The 27,446-nt window shown below is 47.2% G+C and overlaps 2 long non-coding RNA genes across 5 annotated transcripts; both read right to left on the bottom strand.

Annotated features, from left to right (window-relative positions):
- Positions 1-1,356: 1,356 nt before the first annotated feature.
- Positions 1,357-16,703, bottom strand: LOC142717694 (uncharacterized). Of its 4 annotated transcripts, none has more exons than XR_012872146.1 (6): positions 15,930-16,703; positions 8,878-8,979; positions 7,556-7,639; positions 5,308-5,438; positions 3,925-4,102; positions 1,357-2,139 (listed from the first exon to the last, which is right to left on the bottom strand). It is a non-coding gene; the product is annotated as an uncharacterized LOC142717694 (long non-coding RNA). The 4 variants fall into 4 exon arrangements; XR_012872113.1 differs by having other exon boundaries at positions 5,308-5,445; XR_012872141.1 differs by lacking the exon at positions 15,930-16,703 and adding an exon at positions 10,964-11,899 and having other exon boundaries at positions 5,308-5,445.
- Positions 16,704-16,887: 184 nt separating this feature from the next.
- LOC142717968 (uncharacterized) lies at positions 16,888-24,405 on the bottom strand. Its single transcript, XR_012872177.1, has 3 exons — positions 23,729-24,405; positions 18,483-18,652; positions 16,888-17,088 (listed from the first exon to the last, which is right to left on the bottom strand). It is a non-coding gene; the product is annotated as an uncharacterized LOC142717968 (long non-coding RNA).
- Between the last annotated feature and the right edge of the window lie 3,041 nt (positions 24,406-27,446).

Below are 27,446 nucleotides of genomic sequence, written 5' to 3' on the forward strand. Positions count from 1 at the left end.
CAGCCACTGTCCCCCCATATCAGCACCAGCCACAGTCCCCCCATATCAGTACCAGCCACTATCCCCCCATATCAGCACCAGCCACTGTCCCCCCATATCAGCACCAGCCACTGTCCCCCCATATCAGCACCAGCCACTGTCCTCCCATATCAGCACTAGCCACTGTCCCCCCATATCAGCACCAGCCACAGTGCCCCCATATCAGCACCAGCCACTGTCCCCCCATATCAGCACCGGCCACTGTCCCCCCATATCAGCACCAGCCACTGTCCCCCCATATCAGCACCAGCCACTGTCCCCCCATGTCAGCACCAGCCACTGTCCCCCCATATCAGCACCAGCCACTGTCCCCCCATATCAGCACCAGCCACTGTCCCCCCATATCAGCACCGGCCACAGTACGTGCTGATCATCAGCAGCCACAGTGCCCCCATGACGGCATTACCCACTGTCCCCCAATATCAGCACCGGCCACAGTACGTGCTGATCATCAGCAGCCACAGTGCCCCCATAACAGCATTAGTCACAGCTCACCTATATTAGCATTAGCCATACTGCCCACTTTTCAGCACCAGAAACAGTGCCCCATACCAGCATTACCCACAGTGCCCCTTTATCAGCAGTAGCCACAGTGTACCCATATCAGCAGCTGACACAGCGTACCTATATTAGCACCAGCCACATTACAGGGCCAGGCGCACGCCTCCATTGTAGTACACATGCCCACAGAACTAGCCAACCACTTGCCTCCGATTCCCGTCATTCTGAGTCACCAATATACTAATGACGGTACTTAAGAGAGCAGTGCGCCCCCTATGGTGGTTTACAGGCATGCAGCCTGGGATCCTGGACACCCAGTGCTGTTGACCCCATACTCATCCTTGTGGACACCCTCGTTACTGAAAAGTAATATCTGAAGTAAAAAAATAAAGTGTAAAAGTATAGGACTAGCAGGACTTCTCTCTCCACTGCTTTTCACGGAATCTACAACAGAGGCCCCGGGTGTAGCCCCCAACGCAGATGAGAACAAGCCCTTATAGGCAACCCACCGACCCTGTGGTTGCAGGAAATTTCACTATTGATGACCTTTACTCGCCCTCAATATCAGATCAGTGTTGGTGAAACACCCGGCAGCGCCGCAGATCAGCTGCTTCGTTGTAGCTCCGGCACCGGGACTATTGAACAGCTCTCTGGCGGTGTTGTGCGGTTCCAGCATCGATCGGATATTGAGTGTCTTTTCTGAGGATAATTTATCAATTTCTAATACCGGGACATAATCCCCCAACCAGACCACAATCCAAAACAAGTCCCTTATATATGACAGCAGACATTCTTGTTTTAAGAACATTTATATTCAATAAACAAAATAAACAAGTATCAACGACATGGGGCAAAAATGACATTTACAACAGCCCAGACCTGAGCAGAACAATCACATGAGGAAAGAAGATCACATGTCAAACAGTTCAGCACTCAGAGAGGTCGACGCTGCTGGGGGTCCTGAGCTGCACTCTGCATGTCCAGGTCCAGTCTGAGCTGCTGGGTATGGGCCACTGTGTGATTGACCAGTGGGTGGGGGGCCGTGGTATTCAGATTGATAGTCCCCGTCCTGCTGAAACAGGGTTGGAGGACTGTTATACGGCTGGTAATGGTCAGGGTGTTGTGGTGGTCCAGCTGTGTAATGTGTCGGGGTAGGACACGCCACCCGCCATCTGTGCTGCTCCACATGCTGATACAGGTCCCACGGGTCGTTTGCACCAACAAAGATCTCCACCCCTGCAATCAGCATGTTCTACCAGTGTAGCTGTCGGTCTTCTGGCAGATGTCGTAGATGGGGCGCGAGACTGTGAAGGATGACGGCCCCTGGACATTTGTTGCTTCTTCGGGTCAGATAGTCGGCACACTGGTGTTAATCATGGATTGGTTGTGGGCGCCGGGTCGCCACGCCCCATACTACACCGCGGTGCAGGCCGACTTGGCCGCGTGTCTGCAGCCACTCACGATGCTGCCAGAATGTTGACCTCTTCAGGGGTTTGTTGCTGGGCGGTGCTGGTGCTACTATCAGATGATTTCTATACTGGTGCCTCAATTTGGGTTTTATCAGAATCCTCCTGTGGATCATCCCGACTGTCAACGGTTCTAGAATGGAAAAGGAAATCATAAACCCAATAATAATAAAAATAAATAGTATAAAGTGACATATGGAAGAATGGCCCTCCCCCTCGGCCTATGTGGTACATGCCATACTTCCATGCTGGCACTTTCAGGACAGCAAGACTACTTTCTTCTGGAAGTGATGTATGGAAGTATGGGGGGCACCACAGGGGTCTGGGGTACATACTATACTTCCATATGTAACTTCCAGACACAATGAGTCTTGCTATCTGGACCAGTGCCAGCATGGCACACACCACAGAGGCCTGGCATTGCATGGCAGTCTTTCTCATGAACTATATGGCACTGTATAGTAGTATTCTGCGTATACTGGAGGACAGTGTTATGTGAGCAATGTATGGCAGTATAATTTAGGCACTGTGTTGGGTACTCGGTGCGCTCTGTATGGCACTACTATCTAGGCAATGTATAGTGGTATTACTATTATATAACGGAGCGGTTATGGCGGGGACAACGTCTGACTATTGTGAACTGCACATTTCTCCTCCAATGATCTGTAAATCTGCACATGATACGGGGAAGTTGGATCTCGCTGGTTTGCTTGTTGGAATTTATACAAATAAAGTGAAGTTAAACGTTTGACAATCTTCTGACATCTCATAGTGACCGGTCAGAAGTCTGGATTGGTGGGGGTCCGAGCACTGAGACCCCCACCAATCTCTAGAATGAAGCAGCTGAAGGTCTCGTGTGACGCTCAGCCGTTCCTGTCTGTTCTGGTATTTCTGGAAATAAATGTATCTGTGTGCGGAGTCAATAGAAAGTCTATGAGCCCGTCCTCCGCTACATCGGCTTTCCGGAAAAAGCCGAACAGACACGAAGCAGCTGAGCGATCACACGAGACCTTCACCTGCTTCATTCTAGAGATTGGTGGGGGTCTCAGTGCTCGGACCCCCCACCAATCCAAACTTCTGACATCTCTCTATGACCGGTCAGAAGTTTGTCAGACGTTTAGCTGCACTTTATAGATAAATGTCATTTTCTTCATATAAAGCTCCAGTTCTCACTATTGCTCTTCACATAGACTGATCTTTCATTCTTCTCAGGGTATGTTCACACGCACTAATTACGGACGTAATTCGGGCGTTTTTGCCCCGAATTACGTCCGAAAATAGCGCCTCAATAGCGCTGACAAACATCTGCCCATTGAAAGCAATGGGCAGACGTTTGTCTGTTCACACGAGGCGTCTATTTACGCGCCGCTGTCAATCGACGGCAAATAGACGCCCGCGTCAAAGAAGTGACTTGTCACTTCTTTGGCCGTAATTGGAGCCGTTATTCATTGACTCCAATGAATAGCAGCGCCAATTACGTCCGTAATGGACGCGGCGTTCAAGCGCCTGCACATGCCGTTCCGGCTGAAATTACGGGGATGTTTTCAGGCTGAAACATCCCCGTTATTTCAGCCGTTACGGACGCCCTCGTGTGAACATACCCTAAGGCTGAATTCAGATGAATGTAGAGAACGTCCATGTGATCGCCGTAAAAACAACCGTGTGAAGGGATCCGTTATAAAATAGAACATGTCCTATTTTATTACATTTTCACTGATTCCTCAATAGACTCAAGTCTCTGGGATCCGTGAAAACAGAACTCGCACGGGGGCACCTCGGATGTGATATACGTCACGTTTTTCATGTATGAGTTCCCCCACGTTGGTGTGAATCCGGCCTTATGTAGTAATTCCCATTATGAAATATCAGAAGATGGAGTTTTTCTAATTCTATAATGACATCAGCTGGAAATGTTCACCTCACTATAGGGGTTCTGCGTGGATCAGCCGTGTGACTCCCCCAAGAATAACACAACTTCATGTCACTTCATGTCTTCAGCTCCTCATGGGCCGGAGAGAATGATATTATATCGTCTTGTCAGTTTTGCCGCAGCCGCATGAATAATGAGCTCAGAGTTCGGCTCCCCGATCCTTGTGCTGTGAAAAGGAGATTTTCAGTTAGATTTGGAGGCAATGTTACCAGGAAAAGGCGACACGCGGCTGCTCTCTACCCCCCGCAGCCTGGAAAATGGGAAATAAGATCTGAAACTTCATCGTGAAAATCCAATGGCCGCCAACCAATAAACTGCTCCTGAACCTGTTTCCCGTAGTGAAAACTGCATTAAAAAGGACTCATCAGTGGATACTAGAATTTCACAAGAAATAACAATTCTGTAGAATCTTTTCTTACAACTCTGCGTTGTGCCGTTCCTCTGTTATTCCTCCTGAAAATGTATGAATAAATTGACAACTGGGTGTTACCATTCTCCTTGTCAATAGGGTGTGGCTCTGCACTGCCTGATATTTTCAGCACTGATTGGACAGTTTCAGAGTCTGTAGAAACACGCCCCTATGACACGGGGAATGATAACAGCCAGTTGTTGATTTATTCATACATTACCAGGAGGAATAACAGAGGAACGACGCAATGTAGAGTTCTATGAAAAGATTCTCCAGAATTGTTGTTTTATGGGGAATACAATTATCTACTGATAAGTCCTTTTTAAAGCAGTTTATACCTATAGCGTGTGTGTGCGTGTGAGTGTGTGTGTGTGTGTGTGTGTGTGTGTGTGTTTGTGTCGTCCAGACATCACAATTTGTCCCTTGTCAATGTGGCTCAGATTCTTACACTTGCCCATTTTTCCTGCATCCAAGACATCAACTCCAAGAACTAACTGTTCACTTACTGCATAATAAGGGCTTGTTCACACACAACGGAATTTCTGCAGCAATTTGAGCTGAAATACGCAGACATTCCGCTGCGCAAAAACGCACCATTTCCTGCGTTTTTTTTACGGTAGAAAATGGTGCGTAATTTGCTGCGTTTTTCACAATGTTGGGAGATGGAGACGTCTCCTCTGAAAAACGCAGCAATTCTGGACACTTTCCGCAGCAGGAATAGACATGCGGCGGTCCGGAAAATACGCACCGCAGGCCAAACTCTGCTCGGAATATTTCTGCAGCGTGTGGAGGAGATTTGTTAGATCCCATCCTCTTTGCTGCTACTGTATTCTGCTGCGTTTATTTCCGTCCAAAATTCAGTTTGGAAAAAAACACGGCAATTCCGCAGCGTGTGGAAGAGCCCTATATCCCCCCCTTGTCAGACGCCATTGTAACCAGATCATTAATGTTATTCAATTTACCGGTCAGTGGTTATAATGTTATGGCTGATCGGTGTATATACAATATCTGGCCAATAATCCAGACAGTTGATAATCCGGCGTTCATCAAGTCCAGCGATGTCGGTTAAATTAACTTTTTGATGTCATTTTCTCTATAAACTGAATATATAATTTATTATTAGATAATAACAAAGAAATAATTTGTGACAATTAAACCCCCCCCCCCCATGCTGACGACAAACAATATATATATATATATATATATATATATATATATATATATATATATATATAATCTCTATATGTTCTGCATTGTATTGTGACTTGTTTGGCTGCTGATCCCCGGGATCCACTAACCCTGGGAGAACATCACATCCTTTACACATTGATCTCCTGATCCCCGGGATCCACTAACCCTGGGAGAACATCACATCCTTTACACATTGATCTCCTGATCCCCGGGATCCACTAACTCTGGAGAACATCACATCCTTTACACATTGATCTCCTGATCCCCGGGATCCACTAACTCTGGGAGAACATCACATCCTTTACACATTGATCTCCTGATCCCCGGGATCCACTAACTCTGGGAGAACATCACATCCTTTACACATTGATCTCCTGATCCCCGGGATCCACTATCTCTGGGAGAAAATCACATCCTTTACACATTGATCTCCTGATCCCTGGGATCCACTAACTCTGGGAGAACATCACATCCTTTACACATTGATCTCCTGATCCCCGGGATCCACTAACTCTGGGAGAACATCACATCCTTTACACATTGATCTCCTGATCCCCGGATCCACTACCTCTGGGAGAACATCACATCCTTTACACATTGATCTCCTGATCCCCGGGATCCACTATCTCTGGGGGAACATCACATCCTTTACACATTGATCTCCTGATCCCCGGGATCCACTATCTCTGGGGGAACATCACATCCTTTACACATTGATCTCCTGATCCCCGGGATCCACTAACTCTGGGAGAACATCACATCCTTGACACATTGATCTCCTGATCCCCGGGATCCACTAACTCTGGAGAACATCACATCCTTTACACATTGATCGTCTGATCCCAGGGATCCACTATCTCTGGAGAACATCACATCCTTTACACATTGATCTCCTGATCCACGGGATCCACTAACTCTGGAGAACATCACATCCTTTACACATTGATCTCCTGATCCCTGGGATCCACTACCTCTGGGAGAACATCACATCCTTTACACATTGATCTCCTGATCCCCGGGATCCACTATCTCTGGGGGAACATCACATCCTTTACACATTGATCTCCTGATCCCCGGGATCCACTATCTCTGGGAGAACATCACATCCTTTACACATTGATCTCCTGATCCCCGGATCCACTACCTCTGGGAGAACATCACATCCTTTACACATTGATCTCCTGATCCCCGGGATCCACTATCTCTGGGGGAACATCACATCCTTTACACATTGATCTCCTGATCCCCGGGATCCACTATCTCTGGGGGAACATCACATCCTTTACACATTGATCTCCTGATCCCCGGGATCCACTAACTCTGGGAGAACATCACATCCTTGACACATTGATCTCCTGATCCCCGGGATCCACTAACTCTGGAGAACATCACATCCTTTACACATTGATCTCCTGATCCCAGGGATCCACTATCTCTGGAGAACATCACATCCTTTACACATTGATCTCCTGATCCCCGGGATCCACTAACTCTGGAGAACATCACATCCTTTACACATTGATCTCCTGATCCCTGGGATCCACTACCTCTGGGAGAACATCACATCCTTTACACATTGATCTCCTGATCCCCGGGATCCACTATCTCTGGGGGAACATCACATCCTTTACACATTGATCTCCTGATCCCCGGGATCCACTATCTCTGGGGGAACATCACATCCTTTACACATTGATCTCCTGATCCCCGGGATCCACTAACTCTGGGAGAACATCACATCCTTTACACATTGATCTCCTGATCCCCGGGATCCACTAACTCTGGGGGAACATCACATCCTTTACACATTGATCTCCTGATCCCCGGGATCCACTACCTCTGGGAGAACATCACATCCTTTACACATTGATCTCCTGATCCCCGGGACCCACTAACTCTGGGGGAACATCACATCCTTTACACATTGATCTCCTGATCCCCGGGATCCACTACCTCTGGGAGAACATCACATCCTTTACACATTGATCTCCTGATTCCTCCGCTGCTTTCTGTCATTACCTGAGATGGATGGTGATAAAATGTGTAAATCACTGGTATATAAAACATAAGGGGCACAACGGGAAGAGACCGGGATTTCTGCGCCTGGAAAGATATGGAAATACAATGAGATTTATGTGGAGTCGCTGTGACTTACATTACAATCTCAGCGTCCAATGAAAACCCAAATCTGACTGAATTCTGCAATATTACATTTTATTAAATAAAATAATCTGAATGCAAATATTCCCAAGTCAATACAAAAATAATATACAGTCCATGAAAGACAATTTATGGGGACCATAATATTACACCCACTAAACGGCTCCTGAAGGGATGAACTGGGGGGACCCACAAAAAAGATCTGTGTCTGCAATCTATAGGGGCCTTATGGATAGTGATTTAATGTGGTTGTATCAGTCAGACATCCCTTTTCTATATGTACTATTAGGGTATACGGATGTCATAGTGGAGCATCTCTTGTCAGGAACCCCCTCTAGTACACGGCCATTTTAACACATTGGTGGGCCCAGTGCAAGGGCTTCATGAGTGCCCCCTCCTAATTATCTTAGGCTGTTCCCACGGGTCAGAATATGCTGTGTAAAAGTATACAGCGTATCCGACCTAAAACCCGCAGGGAATTCCGCCCAGAAAACTGCACCAAATTGTGGTGCAGTTTTTCGGGTGCAATCTCCGCTACAAGAAAAATAATAAATTGTATACTTACCGCTGACCAGTCCGGCCTCCGGGGATGATGCTGCGGCCCATGTGACTGCCGCAGCCTGTCATTGGCTGCAGCAGTCACATGTGATGAAAAGTCATCCCAGGAGGCCGACCTAGACGGAAAACAGAAGAATGCGTCGCTATGACAAGTATTAGCTTTTTTATAAAATTTAAAAAAAAAAGGTTTCTTTTTATTTAATTAGTGATTTTTTAGCGGCGGAATTGCAGCGTTTCCACCGCAAAAGTAACAGCACTTGGTATTTGCTGCGGATTTAACACCCCCATTGTATTCAATGGGGAAAACCCGCAACAAAAGAGCAGCGAATCCGCAGCATTAATTGACATGATTTAAACTTCACACTGCAGGTCAATTTATGAAAGGTTTTCGCTGCAGATTTTTTCTACAGAGTGTGCGTGAGATTTGTTCAAATCTCATTCACTTTTCTGCTCCTGTAAATACTGTGGAATTTCCACACATAATTTCATTCGGAAATTCTGCAACGTTTACTATACGTAGGAACCCGGCCTCACAAGGTCTACAGATTCAATGAAACATCATAAGAACAATTCTATTTAGAGGCAATTTTTTAGACACATTAGTGGGAAAGATTTGGACTCACTGGTGACGTCTTCTATGATTGGAGTCGTTCTCTTTCAGTTTTCTTCTCTAACCGTCCTAAATCGCAATGAGGACTTCTTCCAGACACAACTCAATACTGCCCCTAAAAACAATAGTGCCAGATAGTGACCCCAACAGTTATAATGGCCAAGACGGTAATAATGTCCTGCAGAAGAGAAACTTGGCCCTTATAGAATATACACAATTTACATGTCTTATGTTTGGGAACAATCCTGAGATTTATAGTGGGGTTTTTTTCCCCCCAAGCAATCTGTAAAAATTAGCCAAATAACAGCGTACATGATGTCACCATAACAGAAAATGAGACAGAAAATGTCTGGAATAGCAGTTACCAAGATGCCAAAGAGGAATATCATGGGTAAGTATATTGTCAGCAACTTCAAATCCCATCTGGGAGAAACATATATTGTCACACCCCTAGAAGTTACTTATGACAACTTTTAGTTTTATGCTAATTTTTTCTAAATGGCAAACTGGGCATTTTTTTTTACTTTTGACCAAGTGGGCGTTGTAAAGAGAAGTGTATGACGCTGACCAATCAGTGACCAATCAGCATCATACACTTCTCTTCATACATGTCCAGCTATACTCACAGAACAGCGTGATCTCGCTAGATCACGCTGTGCCGTCACTTAATTTTACCGGCGTGTCGGGAGAATGAAAAGACATCGCCTCCACTCCGGTAAAGTTACTGTGGGAGTGACAGCACAGCGTGATCTCGCGAGATCACGCTGTGCTGGGAGTACCCCTGGATATGAATGAAGAGAAGTGTATGATGCTGATTGGTCAGTGTCATACACTTCTCTTTACAATGCCCACTTGGTCAAAAGTTAAAAAAAAAACGCCCAGTTGGGCATTAAGAACAAATTAGCATTTGTTTAGGATTAGGTAGGAGATAGGGCACTTATAAACTGGTGACAGAGCGGTTTAAATTACATGTTAACTTTATTATTTGGGTCTTTGCGGTCGCGGCGATACCATATATGTGCACTTTTATTTATTTTTTACACTTTTACTGAACAAAACCACTTTTTTATAGGAACATTTTTTTTTTATATTTTTCAACTGTAATCTTTATTAATCATTTTTACGCTCTGATGCTTTGGTAACTTAGTCTACCAAAGAATTATTTCCTGTCAGTGTAAATCTGGCACGTCCTAATTGGTATATAGCCTGGGCAGGCCTAGGGGCCTTTATTCGGCCCACGGCTGCCATGACACCCCATCGGAGGCAGGCGATTGCATTTGCGGGCCGCCGATGGGCGAGAGAGGGAGCTCCTCCCCCTGTAAACAAGTTAAATGTCGCGGTCGCTATTGACTGCAGCATTTAACGGATTAAACGGCCGCAATCAAGTTAAACTTTGGTTGCTACTGTTGTCTAATGACCGCTGAGTTCCCGCTCCCGCCTGCAGGACACCCGCGCAGGACTTAGACTCGGCTGCCATGAACAGGCGTATTGGTGGTCACTAAGGGGCTAAAGATAAAAATCTTCACTAGTTGATAATTAATGAACATTTTCCCCTCAAATTAAAATATGGCCTTTAAATCTAAGTTTTGAGTTGTCCTCTTGTGTGACGTCACTTATCATTCTCATTATTAGCTCCAGCTCCAGGTAGCGCTTCTGCCGTGGGGTTTGGCCACCATTTGCCACTGTGTACCTAAACAGTGCGATACATTGCAGACTTCCGTCACAGGTACACTGCAGAAGTCCTCCGGAAGGCTATAACGTAATGTGAACAGGGTCTAACTTCCAATGAAGCATCACATCAAGTGTATAGTTAAGGCTGTGTTCACACATTGCGGTCATATCACGGTTTTTGCAGCGATTTTCACTACTCAACAAGAACACAGGGGTTTTGCAAAGAAGCTGCATTTTTGCCATGGAATCTTGGCAAAAACATGTGACATGACTGCACCGTGTGAACACAGCCTAAAAGGTGAAGGTAAAACAATGAGAGTGGTGGTGTGAACATGTATTCAGACTACAGAATCCTGAAGAGACGTCATGTAACGAGTATTAGCACATCCTAAATTATCATCAGGGAAACAGTGAGTATTTAGACTTACCATCCCCGTCCAGCTACAGTCCAGTCATGATTGAGTTTCCGGGATTCTTCTCTTATGTTGGTGGTGACGGAGGTTCTCGGTGGTGATGGGACAGGAGTTTCCATTTCTCTCAGACTTTCAGAGCTGCGGCCCGTGTTGTGAAGACATAATGATGGAGGTTTTTGGACATTACTAGTTTGATGGGAATCTCCATTTGTAGGCAATGATCTCGATGTGATGATGAGATTATATAAAGTCGTCCAACTCTGGGGGGAGATTTTTCAGCTTTGGGGCCAGTGTTTTTTCTACGGTAGAGACATCTGGAGGCAGAAATCTGATGAAGTCGGGGACTTAGAGACCAAATCCAGGATTCCTCAAAGTCAATTGTGGTTGAGTAGGGATCGGTCTCTATGTCCAGAATTGTTTTTCTCCATTTCCTCATTTTTATTCATCAGTTCATTCTGTGATTTGGCAATGGTCTCCTGATTGGAGCAATTCCTTTTTTAGAGAGTGGACAATTTCTATTACATTCTCCTAGTTGCCTCCTTAACAGATGCTTCATGAACTCCTCAGTCAGCAGAGGATTCAGGGATAAACAAGTCTACTCCATCAGCTGGAATACTGTGAGAGGGAAAGGATGCCTCGTCTATCTTTTTAGATGTAGTTATCTTAGTACTGAGGCCCAGAGAAGAGTCAATTACTAGAGTAAGTTGTCCCAGGGATAGGCATGGGCCCTTTAAGAGTCAGTTCACCAATATAGGACATTTCCATCTCCCATTGATCACAGGAAGAGAAATTAAAGTGTTATGACCAGTTTAGCACTCTGGATCTAGGCCAGACTGTCCATCAGCAGTCAGGATGTGTGGAACTGAGCATGCTCAGTGCGTGCCAGCCTAGAAACAAGGGGGGGCACAGTTACCCGTGTACTAGGAGGATACTCAGGGGATATAAAATGGGGACCCCAGGCAGTAGTGGAGAGCCCTGGTGAGGGATTTGCAGTCTGGTCTAGGGGTCACGACCTAAAGCACGTTCCATAGTGTAATGGTTAGCACTCTGGATCTCGGCCAGGCTATCCACTAGCAGCATGGACACAAGGGTACCAAGGGTAATCAGGAGGGCTGGCCCTTAAAGCAGGGGGCACTCAAGGTACCCGTGTTCTAGGAGAAATCGGGGGAATAAAAAGGGGACCCCAGGCAGTGGTGATTTGTGGTTTGGGACCCCTAGCCTCGTCTAGGGATCACAACCTAAAGAAGGTTCCAATAGTGTAATGGTTAGCACTCTGGATCTAGGCCAGACTGTCCATCAGCAGTCAGGATATGTGGAAACTGAGCATGCTCAGTACTTGCCAGCCTAGAAACAAGGGGGGGCACAGTTACCCGTGTACTAGGAGGATACTCAGGGGATATAAAATGGGGACCCCAGGCAGTAGTAGAGAGCCCTGGTGAGGGATTTGCAGTCTGGTCTAGGGGTCACGACCTAAAACACGTTCCATAGTGTAATGGTTAGCTCTCTGGATCTCGGCCAGACTGTCCACTAGCAGCATGGACACAAGGGTACTAAGGGTAATCAGGGAGGGCTGGCCTTTAAAGCATGGGACACTGAAGGTACCCGTGTTCTAGGAGTAAACAGGGCATAAAAAGGGGACCCCAGGCAGTGGTGATTTGTGGTTTGGGACCCCTAGCCTCATCACGACCTAAAGAAGGTTCCAATAGTGTAATGGTTAGCACTCTAGATCTAGGCCAGACTGTCCGTAAGTAGCCAGGGTGCTCAGCCTAGAAAGCTGGTGGGCACTAAATATATTTTGCGGAGAGTGGACTGATAAACAACACAGCTGTGGCACTTGTGGAGCCGGAAGCAAACATAGTCAATACATGGCCGAGGTCAGGGCAGGCAGCATACAAGCATAGTCCATAAACAGGCCGAGGTCAGGGCAGGCAGCAAACAAGCATAGTCCATAAACAGTCCGGGGTCAGGGCAGGCAGCATACAAGCATTGTCCATAAACAGGCCGAGGTCAGGGCAGGCGGCAGTCAAAAAGCATAGTCCAAAAATCAAGCCAAGGTCAAAACCGGAAAATCAAATCAATTGGATTAGCAGCTAGTGCACTAAGATGGTATTTGCACGCTGCAGGAGACTCCACCACTAGTCTCTTTTTAGGCGAAACGATATTTTGCCATGGTACTCCTTCTCCGGAAAGATGGTATCTCTGTGGAAGGTGTACCGGACATAGTCTCCCTCATCGCTGACAAACGAACTGCGATTATCCGCCAATGGGGTGTTCAGCATGGCCCTCATCATCCTGCGTGATGCACCACCCATAGGCTCCCCTAGTGGGCCGTCATACAGCTGTCTCGCAGTCACCTTAATGCGCGGTGGTAAGGCATATGGTGCACTGCGGACCCTAGATGTTCTTGCCACTGCTGACCTTCTCTGACTTGACAAGATCGATGACTGTCTTGCAAGGAAGCTCTTAAAGGCAGTTGGTCTCCTGGGCAATGGGGCAGTGGTCCGAACCTCACCTGATCTTTTGGTGGGTTTTGGTACCTGAGGAACGTGCCTTGCTGCGCAGGTGGTGGCTGCAGGTGTTGGTGGTGGAGATTTTAGTCTCAGGTATCGGCCCGACTCTTTTTGAGGTGTTGTGAACAGCTTTTTAATATATGGCACGAGACTTAAAGCTGCTTTCAGATGTCCAAAAAAGCCAGTCTGCCTTTTTTTAGGCTCCCGGCTGTACGGGGTCTTCCCGGGACGATGGAGATATCTCCGGGGCTGGAACTTTCCACCAGCCCCCGGGGCAGCCATCTGGCTGTCTCTTCCTCCACACACTTGGAAGTGCGGGTCTGGAAGGACTAACAAAAATAAAAAAAAAATAATAAACAAATAACAAAGATATAAAAACAAATTAGAACCCAGCTGGGACAATCTCAGTAGTGCTTAGCGCTCCGCTCTCCTCGATGCCGGCCTCGCACTGACCGTTCTTGCTGAGTATTCCGTGACTGGGTGACGACGCTTCTGTGATGCTGTCCATGGCAACAAGGTCCTAAGTGGTGCTGCCCATGGCATCCAATCACATTCTAGCTCTCACTGTACAAGTTGTAGGTTAGAAAATAAAAATGTGTATCGATTGGCATGGACAGATTGTACCCAATGTGTGTTTCTTCCACCTTCTCTGTTCAATGAGGAACCAATAGAGATGTTTTAAAAGTCTAAATACATCCATGTAGTTCATTTCCTTCTGGCAGTAGAGCATGCTGGGATCTGTAGTGCACATTACCTGCGCTGCTGACAGTTAAATAAAAAAAATCAGTTTGATGTTTTCAGTTGAGGGGGATGGGAGAGACGTGATAGCGCTGCCGGCAGTTATTTCTCACCGCCATATATACTGGACATAGGTTATAGGAGTTATGTGCACTGGGATCCTGTGAAGGCCGGATATTGTATTGACAATCACATGTCGCTGGTCCCTGTATAACCACTGACAGGAACATGTCCCATCTTCTCTTCACTGATGCACAGACCACAAATATGGGGGTTATTATTGAGCTCTTACATGTCACACAGGAAGGGCAGCAAACAAAGTGTCCACTGTAATCTATATAATAATGTCAGGTGCCAACCTATCCCGACAGCCGCCCATATGTTGGAAGGCATCAACTTCACTCATAAGGAGACAGACATATTTAACACCCCAAATGTCTATGGCAAAATAACATTCACCCCAAATCTATAAAAGGATGGATAAGATCAGAATCTATGAATAGGGAAAATGATGATAAACATGAGATCTGTCAGCCAAAGCATTTATACAAAGATCCAATTATGGGGATGGAAAGATCCATTTACTAAGATGTAAAGTCCCTGTAAGCCGGGGCGTGCGCTGATGAGGGACGGTCTTATAGTAAAACAAATATAGACCCCCCCCCCTAGTGTGCAGTAAGACCCTCCTGTGCGCCTCGTGTCTTTCTCCTGGATGCGTCTCCCGCTCCAGACAAGCAGCAATACAACACAGCGGAACATGTGGCAAAAAATAGTATCCACTGGCAGAATCCTCCTCCTTCAAGTGTCCATTCCAGAATTGAGAACAAGCACTTGGGAATTCCATGGGTAACAGGGAAGGTTTGGTGATAGAAATGTCAGTGCAGACATACCGGCAGTATACGGCTTTCTCAGGACCGGATATTACTAGGAAATGATTGAAGAGAAGATTTTTTAACAATCTGACATAAGAGGAAAACTCAAGGACTTGTATCTATAGAAATGTTTCATTATTTAGGGTAAAATGGTTTTTAATGACTGGTTATTATAACCATTTTAGCAACAACATGTCCCCTCCTATCTGTGTAAGAAACTATTGGAGTAGACCTAAGTGAAGCTACAACCAGAATCTACAGTAGCCCGGGGGATGCAGCTCAATGCCAAGCTGCAGCAGACAAAGCAAAGGAAAGCCACATGAAAACTTCCAGCCCAATATCTTCATAAAAGATCAAACACTGCAGGAGCGCGGCCAATTCTTTCCTCCTCATTAAAGGGGTTTTCGTATCTTGGACATTTATGGCAAGTCCTATAATTGTCCGATAGATGCCGGTCCCACCACTGGGACCCACACCCTATTTCTACAAAAGGGCCCCCTGACCTTCGTCCTACCTCTTCCAGCTCCTGATGAGGCCAGGTCACTGTTTGACGAAGTGGTAGGGAGCTACGGAAACAGTGGAGCACGGCGAGCTATGCTGTTTCCGTAACTCCTGACCACCTCGTCAGACAGTGGCGGGGAGCATTGGGAGATGGATGAGATAGGACGGGGGTCAGGGAGATAGGTGTGGGTCCCAGAGGTGGGACCTGCATGTATCGGGCCTTTATGACATAAATATGTGGATATGCCATAAATGTCCAAGGTGGGAAAACCCCTTAAAGGGTCGTCCAGGACGAGTAATAAAGTCTGTGAAGAAGAATATCACTTTTTCTGGAGTGTTTATAGAGGAACGGTCACTGACCTTTACTTTGTAGTAATGAACACCACATGTCGGCAGAGATTCCACTATTTTCATGTCCCTGCAGGTGGGAACAGAGAAAGAAGAAACAAATGTTATGCCAAATAATGAAGATGTTACAATGTCCCCCATGCTTGTCATCACCACAGACGTTCGGTGCATCTACTGGCAACTCACGGCAGACAACGGCATTACTGACTATTCATAAGACTAGATATGGTGACCGGTGATACTGTGACGTCCATGCTGCTGTGGAGACAAGCAGAGGGTCTGGTGGGGGCACATACTGATGACCCCCCAGAAGTTCTGCCCCAGCATTTCTCCGGGGAAGTAAACCATTGGTCCCAACGCTGGGCAGAAGAAATGATTTACGTATAATATTCTGTATATCTGGTCTTTGTAGATGGATCTGCTGTTGATTAGGGGATGGGGACGGGTGAGGGGCAGGGAAATCAGGCAGGAGAGATTGTATCTCCTGTTGTCCTTATTCTTCAGGGACCACTGGCATTATCTACATTTAGTTGTAGTTACCAGGCACAGGGACTGCTCAGAGGCGCTAGTCCCGGAGTGACTCCACAAATCTCTATGTATGGACACTGTACATCATATAATACCACTGCCCCCCACATGTGCTATCAGGGTATATAGAGATAGTAGAGGGGTGTCCCTCCAGTAGTCATAGCGGACAGCGGCCACAAGGGGGACCCAGTGCTTCTAGACATTACACGCAGGGTCCTCTTATATTAATGGGCACCATGTAATGCTACATTTTTGGGTTAGGGCAATCCCCCTGTCAGTCCCCCCTGACAGTCCCCCCTGGAGTCCCCCCTGTCAGTCCCCCCTGGAGTCCCCCCTGTCAGTCCCCCCTGGAGTCCCCCCTGTCAGTCCCCCCCTGTCAGTCCCCCCCTGTCAGTCCCCCCTGGAGTCCCCTCCCTGGAGTCCCCCCTGGAGTCCCCTGGAGATAGCAGCTGATCCTCATGTGTGACAGAGCAGGACACCGGATATATATATATATGTTACATATGACAGAGCAGGACACCGGATATATATATATATATATATGTTACATATGATAGAGCTGCACATGAACATCTCTCCAGACTATGACTCGTCCTCTGGTGACACTTTTATCTTCTTGCAATGTTGGATTTCTTGGTCCTCACTAGAAGAAAACACAATATAAAGATCTCATCTAATATGAAGCGCTGTCACCTCCTCAGTTACTGCTATTTTACTGCATTTCAGCGCATCAGAAAGTATAAACTGTTGTATTTTACATCTCATGCGCATCAGACCATAAATGCCACCTATAGAAAATGTATAGAAAATATATGGATTATAGACGACTCTTCCAGAAACAGCGCAGCCCCGTAGTGAAGGAGCGGAGGTATTTTTGGGAATAAAAAGTAGACCTTTTTTTCTTATATGGTTCAACCCCTTTACAATAAATGAAAGATACAATATATATATTTTTTCTGAAATGATTTCCGAGACCGGATACAATTGTAACAAACTTTCAATAGCTGAAAGTAAACAAGTTTTCATTTGCTGACAGCAAGCAGAGGATTTTTTTAAATAATGTTAAGGATTAAAAACAAAAGTATATGAGAAAGTAGTGCAGTATAATGTCCCCATAGTGCCCCCCACACAGTATAATGTCCCCATAGTGCCCCCCACACAGTATAATGTCCCCATAGTGCCCCCCACACAGTATAATGTCCCCATAGTGTCCCCCACACAGTATAATGTCCCCATAGTGCCCTTCACACACACACAGTATAATGCCCCCATAGTGCCCCACACAGTATAATGCCCCCATAGTGCCCTTCACACACACAGTATAATGCCCCCATTGTGCCCCACACACACATTATAATGCCCCCATAGTGCCCCACACACAGTATAATGCCCCCATAGTGCCCTTCACACACACAGTATAATGCCCCCATAGTGCCCCACACACAGTATAATGCCCCCATAGTGCCCCCCAGAAACACAGTATAATGTCCCCATAGTGCCCCCCACAGACATTATAATCCCCCCATAGTGCCCCCCAGAAACACAGTATAATGTCCCCATAGTGCCCCCCACACACAGTATAATCCCCCATAGTGCCCCCCAGAAACACAGTATAATGTCCCCATAGTGCCCCCCACACACAGTATAATCCCCCCATAGTGCCCCCCACACACAGTATAATCCCCCATAGTGCCCCCCACACACAGTATAATCCCCCCATAGTGCCCCCACACACAGTATAATCCCCCCATAGTGCCCCCACACACAGTATAATCCCCCCATAGTGCCCCACACACAGTATAATCCCCCCATAGTGCCCCCACACACAGTATAATCCCCCCATAGTGCCCCCACACACAGTATAATCCCCCCATAGTGCCCCACACACAGTATAATCCCCCCCAGTGCCCCACACACACACACACACACACACACACACACAGTATAATCCCCCATAGTTCTCCGCACACACAGTATAATGTCCCCATACAGAAACAGTGCACCAAAAAAATAAAAATTCTTATCTCTCCCTGTTACCACAATGAATACAGTAGATTCCTCTGCAGGTCTCCACAGTGGCGGATTAAGTAGACCATAGGCCCTGGGCTGTTACCCAAACGTGGGTCCCCCTTCTCCACCGCCGCCCTATTTCTTCAGAATTTGCCACTCAGATGTCTTCAGCTCTTCACTTTTCCAACATTTTCACCCTATAAACAAAGAAAAAATTATCATGGTGCCACACACTGTGCCCCTAAATATAATAGCACCAAACACTGAGCCCCTAAATAGAATTGTGTCACACACTGTAAAATAAAGCACCAAATACACAGTGCCTCCTGTAGATAGCGCCACACAAACCCCCATGTAGATAGCGCCACACACACCCTCCTGTAGATGGCGCCACACACATCCCCCTGTAGACAGCGCCACACAGCCCCCTATAAATAGCGCCACACAGCGCTCCCCCTTGTATATAGTGTCCCAAGGCGCCCCCCCCTGTATATAGTGTCACACAGTGCTTCCCCCCTTGTATATTGTGCCATACAGCGCCCCCCTTGTATATAGTGCTACACAGCGCTTCCCCTTGTATAGTGCCCCACAGCGCCCCCCCCATGTATATAGTGTCACACAGCGCTTCCCCTCTTGTATATAGTGTCACCGAGCAATTCCCCCACTTGTTTATAGTGTCAGACAGCTCTTCCCCCTTGTATATAGTGCCATACAGCGCTTCCTCCTTGTATATAGTGCCCCACAGCGCCTCCCCCCTTGTATATAGTACCACACAGCGCTCCCCCTTGTATATAGCGCTACACAGCGCTCCCCCTTGTATATAGTGCTGTACAGCGCTCCCCCTTGTATATAGTGCTACACAGCGCTCCCCCCTTGTATATAGCGCTACACAGCACTCCCCCCTTGTATATAGTGCTACACAGAGATCCCCCATTGTATATAGTGCTACACAGCGCTCCCCCTTGTATATAGTGCTACACAGCGCTCCCCCTTGTATATAGTGCTACACAGCGATTCCCCCCTTGAATATAGTACCACACAGCGCTCCCCCTTGTATATAGTACTACACAGCGCTCCCCCTTGTATATAGTGCTACACAGAGCTCCCCCCTTGTATATAGTGCTACACAGTGCTCCCCCCTTGTATATAGTGCTACACAGCGCTCCCCCTTGTATATAGTGCTACACAGCGCTCCCCCCTTGTATATAGTGCTACACAGCGCTCCCCCTTGTATATAGTGCTACACAGCGCTCCCCCTTGTATATAGTGCTACACAGCACTCCCCCTTGTATATAGTACCACACAGCGCTCCCCCTTGTATATAGTGCTACACAGCGCTCCCCCTTGTATATAGTGCTACACAGTGCTTCCCCCTTGTATATAGTGCTACACAGCACCCCCTTGTATATAGTGCTACACAGCGCCCCCCTTGTATATAGTGCTACACAGCGCTCACCCCCTGTATATAGTACCACACAGCGCTCCCCCTTGTATATAGTGTCACACAGCGCTCCCCCTTGTATATAGTGCTACACAGCGCTCCCCCCTGTATATAGTACCGCACAGTGCTCCCCCTTGTATATAGTGTCACACAGCGCTCCCCCTTGTATATAGTTCTACACAGCGCTCCCCCTTGTATATAGTGCTACACAGCGCTCCCCCTTGTATATAGTGCTACACAGCGCTCCCCCTTGTATATAGTGCTACACAGCGATTCCCCTTGTATATAGTGCTACACAGCGCTCCCCCTTGTATATAGTGCTACACAGCGCTCCCACTTGTATATAGTGCTACACAGCGCTCCCCCCTTGTATATAGTGCTACACAGCGCTCCCCCTTGTATATAGTGCTACACAGCGCTCCCCCCTTGTATATAGTGTTACACAGCGCTCCACCTTGTATATAATGCTACACAGCCCTCCCCCTTGTATATAGTGCCACACAGCGCTCCCCCTTGTATATAGTACCACACAGCGCTCCCCCTTGTACATAGTGCTACACAGCGCTCCCCAGTTGTATAAAGTGCTACACAGCGCTCCCCCTCCTTGTATATAGTGCTACACAGCGCTCCCCCTCCTTGTATATAGTGCTACACAGCGCTTCTCCCCCTTGTATATAGTGCTACAAAGCGCTCCCCCTTGTATATAGTGCTACACAGCGCTCCCCCTTGTATATAGTGCCACACAGCGCTCCCCCCTTGTATATAGTGCTACACAGCGCTCCCCCCTTGTATATAGTGCTACACAGCGTTCCCCCCTTGTATATAGTGCTACACCGCTCCCCTTTGTATATAGTGCTACACCGCTCACCCTTGTATATAGTGCTACACAGCGCTCCCCCCTTGTATATAGTGCTACACAGCGCTCCCCCTTGTATATATAGCTACACAGCGATTCCCCCCTTGTATATAGTGCTACACAGCGCTTCCCCCTTGTATATAGTGCTACACAGCACTCCCCCTTGTATATAGCGCTACACAGCGCTTCCCCCTTGTATATAGCGCTACACAGCGCTCCCCCCTTGTATATAGTGCTACACAGCGCTCCCCCTTGTATATAGTGCTACACAGCGCTCCCCCCTTGTATATAGTGCTACACAGCGCTCCCCAGTTGTATATAGTGCTACACAGCGCTCCCCCTCCTTGTATATAGTGCTACACGGCGCTCCCCCTCCTTGTATATAGTGCTACACAGCGCTCCTCCCCCTTGTATATAGTGCTACACAGTGCTCCCCCCTTGTATATAGTGCTACACAGCGCTCCCCCTTGTATATAGTGCCACACAGCGCTCCCCCTTGTATATAGTGCTACACAGCGCTCCCTCCTTGTATATAGTGCTACACAGTGTTCCCCCCTTGTATATAGTGCTACACCGCTCCCCTTTGTATATAGTGCTACACAGCGCTCCCCCTTGTATATAGTGCCACACAGCGCTCCCTCCTTGTATATAGTGCTACACAGCGCCCCCCCTTGTATATAGTGCTACACAGCGCTCCCCCCTTGTATATAGTGCTACACAGCGCTCCCCCCTTGTATATAGTGCTACACAGCGCTCCCCCTTGTATATAGTGCTACACAGCGCTCCCCCATGTATATAGTACTACACAGCACTCCCCCTTGTATATAGTACCACACAGCGCTCCCCCCTTGTATATAGTGCTACACAGCGCTTCCGCCTTGTATATAGCGCTACACAGCGCTCCCCCTTGTATATAGTGCTACACAGCGCTCCCCCTTGTATATAGTGCTACACAGCGCTCCACCCTTGTATATAGTGCTACACAGTGCTCCCCCTTGTATATAGTGCTACACAGCGCTCCCCCTTGTATATAGTGCTACGCAGCGCTCCCCCTTGTATATAGTGCTACACAGCGCTCGCCAGTTGTATATAGTGCTACACAGCGCTCCCCCTCCTTGTATATAGTGCTACACGGCACTCCCCCTCCTTGTATATAGAGCTACACAGCGCTCCTCCCCCTTGTATATAGTGCTACACAGTGCTCCCCCCTTGTATATAGTGCTACACAGCGCTCCCCCTTGTATATAGTGCCACACAGCGCTCCCCCTTGTATATAGTGCTACACAGCGCTCCCTCCTTGTATATAGTGCCACACAGCGCTCCCCCTTGTATATAGTGCTACACAGCGCTCCCCCCTTGTATATAGTGCTACACCGCTCCCCTTTGTATATAGTGCTACACAGCGCTCCCCCTTGTATATAGTGCCACACAGCGCTCCCCCCTTGTATATAGTGCTACACAGCGCTCCCCCCTTGTATATAGTGCTACACAGCGCTCCTCCCTTGTATATAGTGCTACACAGCGCTCCCCCTTGTATATAGTGCTACACAGCGCACCCCCTTGTATATAGTGCTACACAGCGCCCCCCTTGTATATAGTGCTACACAGCGCTCCCTCCTTGTATATAGTGCTACACAGCGCTCCCCCCTTGTATATAGTGCTACACAGCGCTCCCCCTTGTATATAGTACCACACAGTGCTCCCCCCTTGTATATAGTGCTACACAGCGCTCCCCCTTGTATATAGTGCTACACAGCGCTCCCCCTTGTATATAGTGCTACACAGCACTCCCCCCTTGTATATAGTGCTACACAGCGCTCCCCCCTTGTATATAGTGCTACGCAGCGCTCCCCCTTGTATATAGTGCTACACAGCGCTCCCCCCTTGTATATAGTGCTACACAGCGCTCCCCCTTGTATATAGTGCTACACAGCGCTCACCCTTGTATATAGTGCTACACAGCGCTCCCCCCTTGTATATAGTGCTACACAGCGCTCCCCCTTGTATATAGCGCTACACAGCGCTCCCCCTTGTATATAGCGCTACACAGCGCTCCCCCTTGTATATAGTGCTACACAGCGCTCCCTCCTTGTATATAGTGCTACACAGCGCTCCCCCTTGTATATAGAGCTACACAGCGCTCCCCCTTGTATACAGTGCTACACAGCGCTCCCCCTTGTATATAGTGCTACACAGCGCTCCCCCTTGTATATAGTGCTACACAGCGCTCCCCCCTTGTATATAGTGCTACACAGCGCTCCCCCTTGTATATAGCGCTACACAGCGCTCCCCCTTGTATATAGCGCTACACAGCGCTCCCCCTTGTATATAGTGCTACACAGCGCTCCCTCCTTGTATATAGTGCTACACAGCGCTCCCCCTTGTATATAGAGCTACACAGCGCTCCCCCTTGTATACAGTGCTACACAGCGCTGCCCCTTGTATATAGTGCTACACAGCGCTCCCCCCTTGTATATAGTGCTACACAGCGCTCCCCCTTGTATATAGTGCTACACAGCGCTCACCCTTGTATATAGTGCTACACAGCGCTCCCCCCTTGTATATAGTGCTACACAGCGCTCCCCCTTGTATATAGCGCTACACAGCGCTCCCCCTTGTATATAGCGCTACACAGCGCTCCCCCTTGTATATAGTGCTACACAGCGCTCCCCCTTGTATATAGAGCTACACAGCGCTCCCCCTTGTATACAGTGCTACACAGCGCTCCCCCTTGTATATAGTGCTACACAGCGCTCCCCCTTGTATATAGTGCTACACAGCGCTCCCCCCTTGTATATAGTGCTACACAGCGCTGCCCCTTGTATATAGTGCTACACAGCGCTCCCTCCTTGTATATAGTGCTACACAGCGCTCCCCCTTCTATATAGTGCTACACAGCACTCCCCCTTGTATATAGTGCTACACATCGCTCCCCCCACAAAAAAAACCAAATGAAATAAAAAATATTTTACTTACCTTGCCCGTTCCCATGACAGACGGCTACACATCCTCCGGGGGCCCCCTGCGGTGCTAGCGACACCCCCGGTCATCAGGGGGCCCGTGTGATTCCCCTAATGATGATTGGCCACTGGGTCTCCTCCTGTCTGTGCTGTGATTGGCTCGGTGCAGGTGTCACAGATGATGCTGGAGCAGGGAGCTGACGACTCCTGAGGACGCAAATACAGGTAATGTCCAGAAATGCGCCAGGGGTCCCGGGACATCTGGATCTGGGATGGTTGGAAGGCGCGGTTATAACTAATGTCCTGTATTATTAATGTTCTTGTAGTTATCAGGATTATGCTGAAGAGATTACAGATTAGTGAGGTATAACTGACTTCTACTAGAGACAGACGACATGTTGTTTGAGCCTCGCACATGCTCAGTTGTGATGTTGAGGCTGTGGAGTGTACTGGCTGCCAGTAGTGTTGTGTCTGTATGTGTTGTGTGTATATACAGGTTATATAATACACTACAGGTAAACATTACCTCACAGAACACACACAGATATGGAGTAATACACCTATATTATACTATATGTCTGTGTGTATATGATGGGTAACAATGTGTCATGTGACTGGCTGCAGCCAATGATTGTGTGACTGTGATAAGAGAGAGGAACAGAGAGGATAGAATGTCTCAGAAGCACTGGCTGGCCTTTATTCTGTATGGAATAGCATAGTCACTATTACATGCAGAGGCATACAGGAAACAACATATCAAATATCAAGCAATAACTGAGTGTGAACAGAGCCTTAGCTCTAATACAGACAAGCCACTATGTACAGCCATAATGAACAAGTGTTTTAGTGTATTTTGCTGCCATCTAGTGGTGGGGAGTGGTAATGACAATGCAGGGATCTTGTATAAAGCTTCCGTTATTCACTTCTACTCACAATCACTGGATGACGACCTCTGTGGGAGCTGTGATGGTGTCTGTATTAGTTGCCACTCAGCTTTACCATAAATACGGATGTCTGAATGTCATTTTAGGGCTAAATGCTATTTAAGCTTTGCATTAAAAAAATGTGTAGGTGACTGCGCTATTGATTCCGTCAAAACAACGGAACGGTGACAAACGGAAACCATTAGCAAAGTTTCCGTCACCATTGAGATCAATGGTGATGCAAACGGAAGATAAGGTTTCCGTTTGCCTTTCCGTTGAGTGGTTAACCCGGTGGAAACCTCCGACGGAACGTCTCAACGAAAGGACAACGCTGATGTGAACAGGGCCTTAGGCCTTGTTCACACGGTGCTAAAAAAACAGTGTAAACGCGTCAAAAACGCTAGGGTTTTTGTGAAGCGCTTTTTAAAATACAACCATTTTTTATACATTTTTCTTGCGTTGTTTGACGTGTTTTGTGCACGTTCAGGCGTGTTTTCGGCGCGTTTTACGAGATGAAGAATTGACCTGACGCTTCTTTTTTTACACTACGCATTTTTTAATCACTCGTTTGTAAAAAACGAACGTGTCGTACGCTCTAACAATGCGCTTTCCCATTGATGTCAACGGGAAGCTTAAATCATGCTTTTTTGCCTAAAACGCGTCAAAAACTCGGTGAATACACGCCATGTGAACAGGGCCTAACACTGGAACTAATAAGACAGGTAATGAGTATTCAGACGCTGCCGGACAATAGGCAGCCCGGCATACAATCCAGCGACACGGCTACATAGCGTGATGCAGCTGCAGGTCCTGTTACTGAATGGCCCTATTGACCCCTCCGCCATATAAGAAGACTTTAGGCCATTATGATGATGGTCTGGAAATCCTGGTAATATGTTATGTGACAAATAAAGTATCAAGCCTCATTAATAGGAAAATAAACGAATAGTCCAGCACGGCCACGAACTAAAAGTCCAGCACATCGGTCTGTGGGTCACTGGCGGCCAATCAGCGATAAGGGATTTATATCATTGGTGATGCTGAGTAATAAAGGTTCCAGCATGGGTAATGCAGTAATATCAAACTTGGCTTCCGAAATACAGACCACTTAACCCCTTAATGACCAAGCCATTTTTTACGTTTTTCCATGGTCTCATTCTAAGAGCTATAACCTTTTTATTTTTGTCAGCATTGTGAGAATCTAGACATGGACCGCACAATCCACAGTATATACGTTGATCTGAGCCGCTAGGCTTAATTTAGAAACATGAACATGAGGTTCTTTGTAAACATTTTGATCAAACTGTATAAGCCACTTGCCACTTCACGGCGACCTCTTTTAAGTGGGTCCCTACTCTATCGGCTGCAGCACCGCATGGCGGCCCCCGCCACCGCAGCACCGCTCCTGCAGAGGGAGCAACCCAGGGGCCCAAAAGCACCCATGCTAACAGCCCGTGCTAAGGTGAGCCTATTCCATCAGTTCACATGTTGTGCTGCTGTGGGGTGGCACCTGTTACTGTGGTGCTGCACTTGTGGGGGGACGTGGCCCAGAGCCAAGGAGGCTTGGCTTTGTCTGATGGCATGGGTGCTTTTGGGCCTCTGGGTTGCTCCCTCTGCAGGAGCGGTGCTGCAGTGGCGGTGACCGCCACGCGGTGGTGCAACCGATAGAGTAGGGACCCACTTTTAAGAGGTCGCCGTGAAGTGGCAAGTGGGCTTATACAGTTTGATCAAAATGTTACAAAGAACCTCTCGTTCATATTTAATAATTTTGCCTAGCCGCAATTGATCATAGTATACAGTGGATGTGCGGTCCATGTCTAGTGTCTCTCATTTTTATTTTTGTGTCGACACAGCTGTATAAGGTCTTGTTTTTTGCGGGACAAGTTGTAATTTTTAATAGTACCATTTTGGGGTACATAGAATTTATTCATTAACTTTTATTAACATTTTTTGGGGGGGAATAGAAAAAAAAGCAATTTTGTGACACTTTTTTGCGTCCTAAATTTACGACATTTACCGTGTGGTATAAATAACACAATAACTTTATTCAGTGGGTTGTTGCGATTGCAACGATACCAAATTTGTATAGTTTTTGTATGTTTTACTACTTACACAGTGAAAACACTATTTTCACTAATGGGTTAAACAAATATAGACCCTAAACCACACCCCCTATAAATAGACAACTTAAACAAATACAGACCCCAGACCAAACCCCCTAAACAAATACAGACCCCAGACCAAACCCCCTAAACAAATACAGACCCCCAGACCAGACCCCTTAAATACAGACTGTAGACCCCCTAAATAAATACGTACCCCAGTACAGACACTTCTGCCTGTTCTTATGGGATTCCGGACGTCTCCCCTTTTCCCAGACATTGCAGGAAAGTTGGCAAGTATGACTAATATACATTGTTGGTTTGAGTCAAAGGTCTAATGGAGTACTTAGCACCACAAAGTTATGTCTCCCTTATCATTGGCCGCCGGCCAGGGACCCACCCACAAGGAGCCCATCCGATTACTCAAAGAACAATTGCTACCAAAGGTGGCTAGATGTAGCAGAGTCGGTAATGTTCTAATAGGAAGATGTTGGTGGGAGGCTGGGTTCTTCCAAATCCACAGAGGGGTGAACAAGGAGCAGATGTTAATGGTGTGAGTTATCCAAATCAAATTCTAGTTTCCCTGCCATGGAAGAAACCCAGGACCGGTGAGGTGACTACCATCATATAGTACAGGCAGGGAAGCAAATCCAGGACCGGTGAGGTGACTACCATCATATAGTACAGGCAGGGAAGCAAACCCAGGACC

This window comes from Rhinoderma darwinii, chromosome 1 (genome assembly GCF_050947455.1).
Source record: "Rhinoderma darwinii isolate aRhiDar2 chromosome 1, aRhiDar2.hap1, whole genome shotgun sequence".
NCBI lineage: Eukaryota > Metazoa > Chordata > Amphibia > Anura > Rhinodermatidae > Rhinoderma > Rhinoderma darwinii.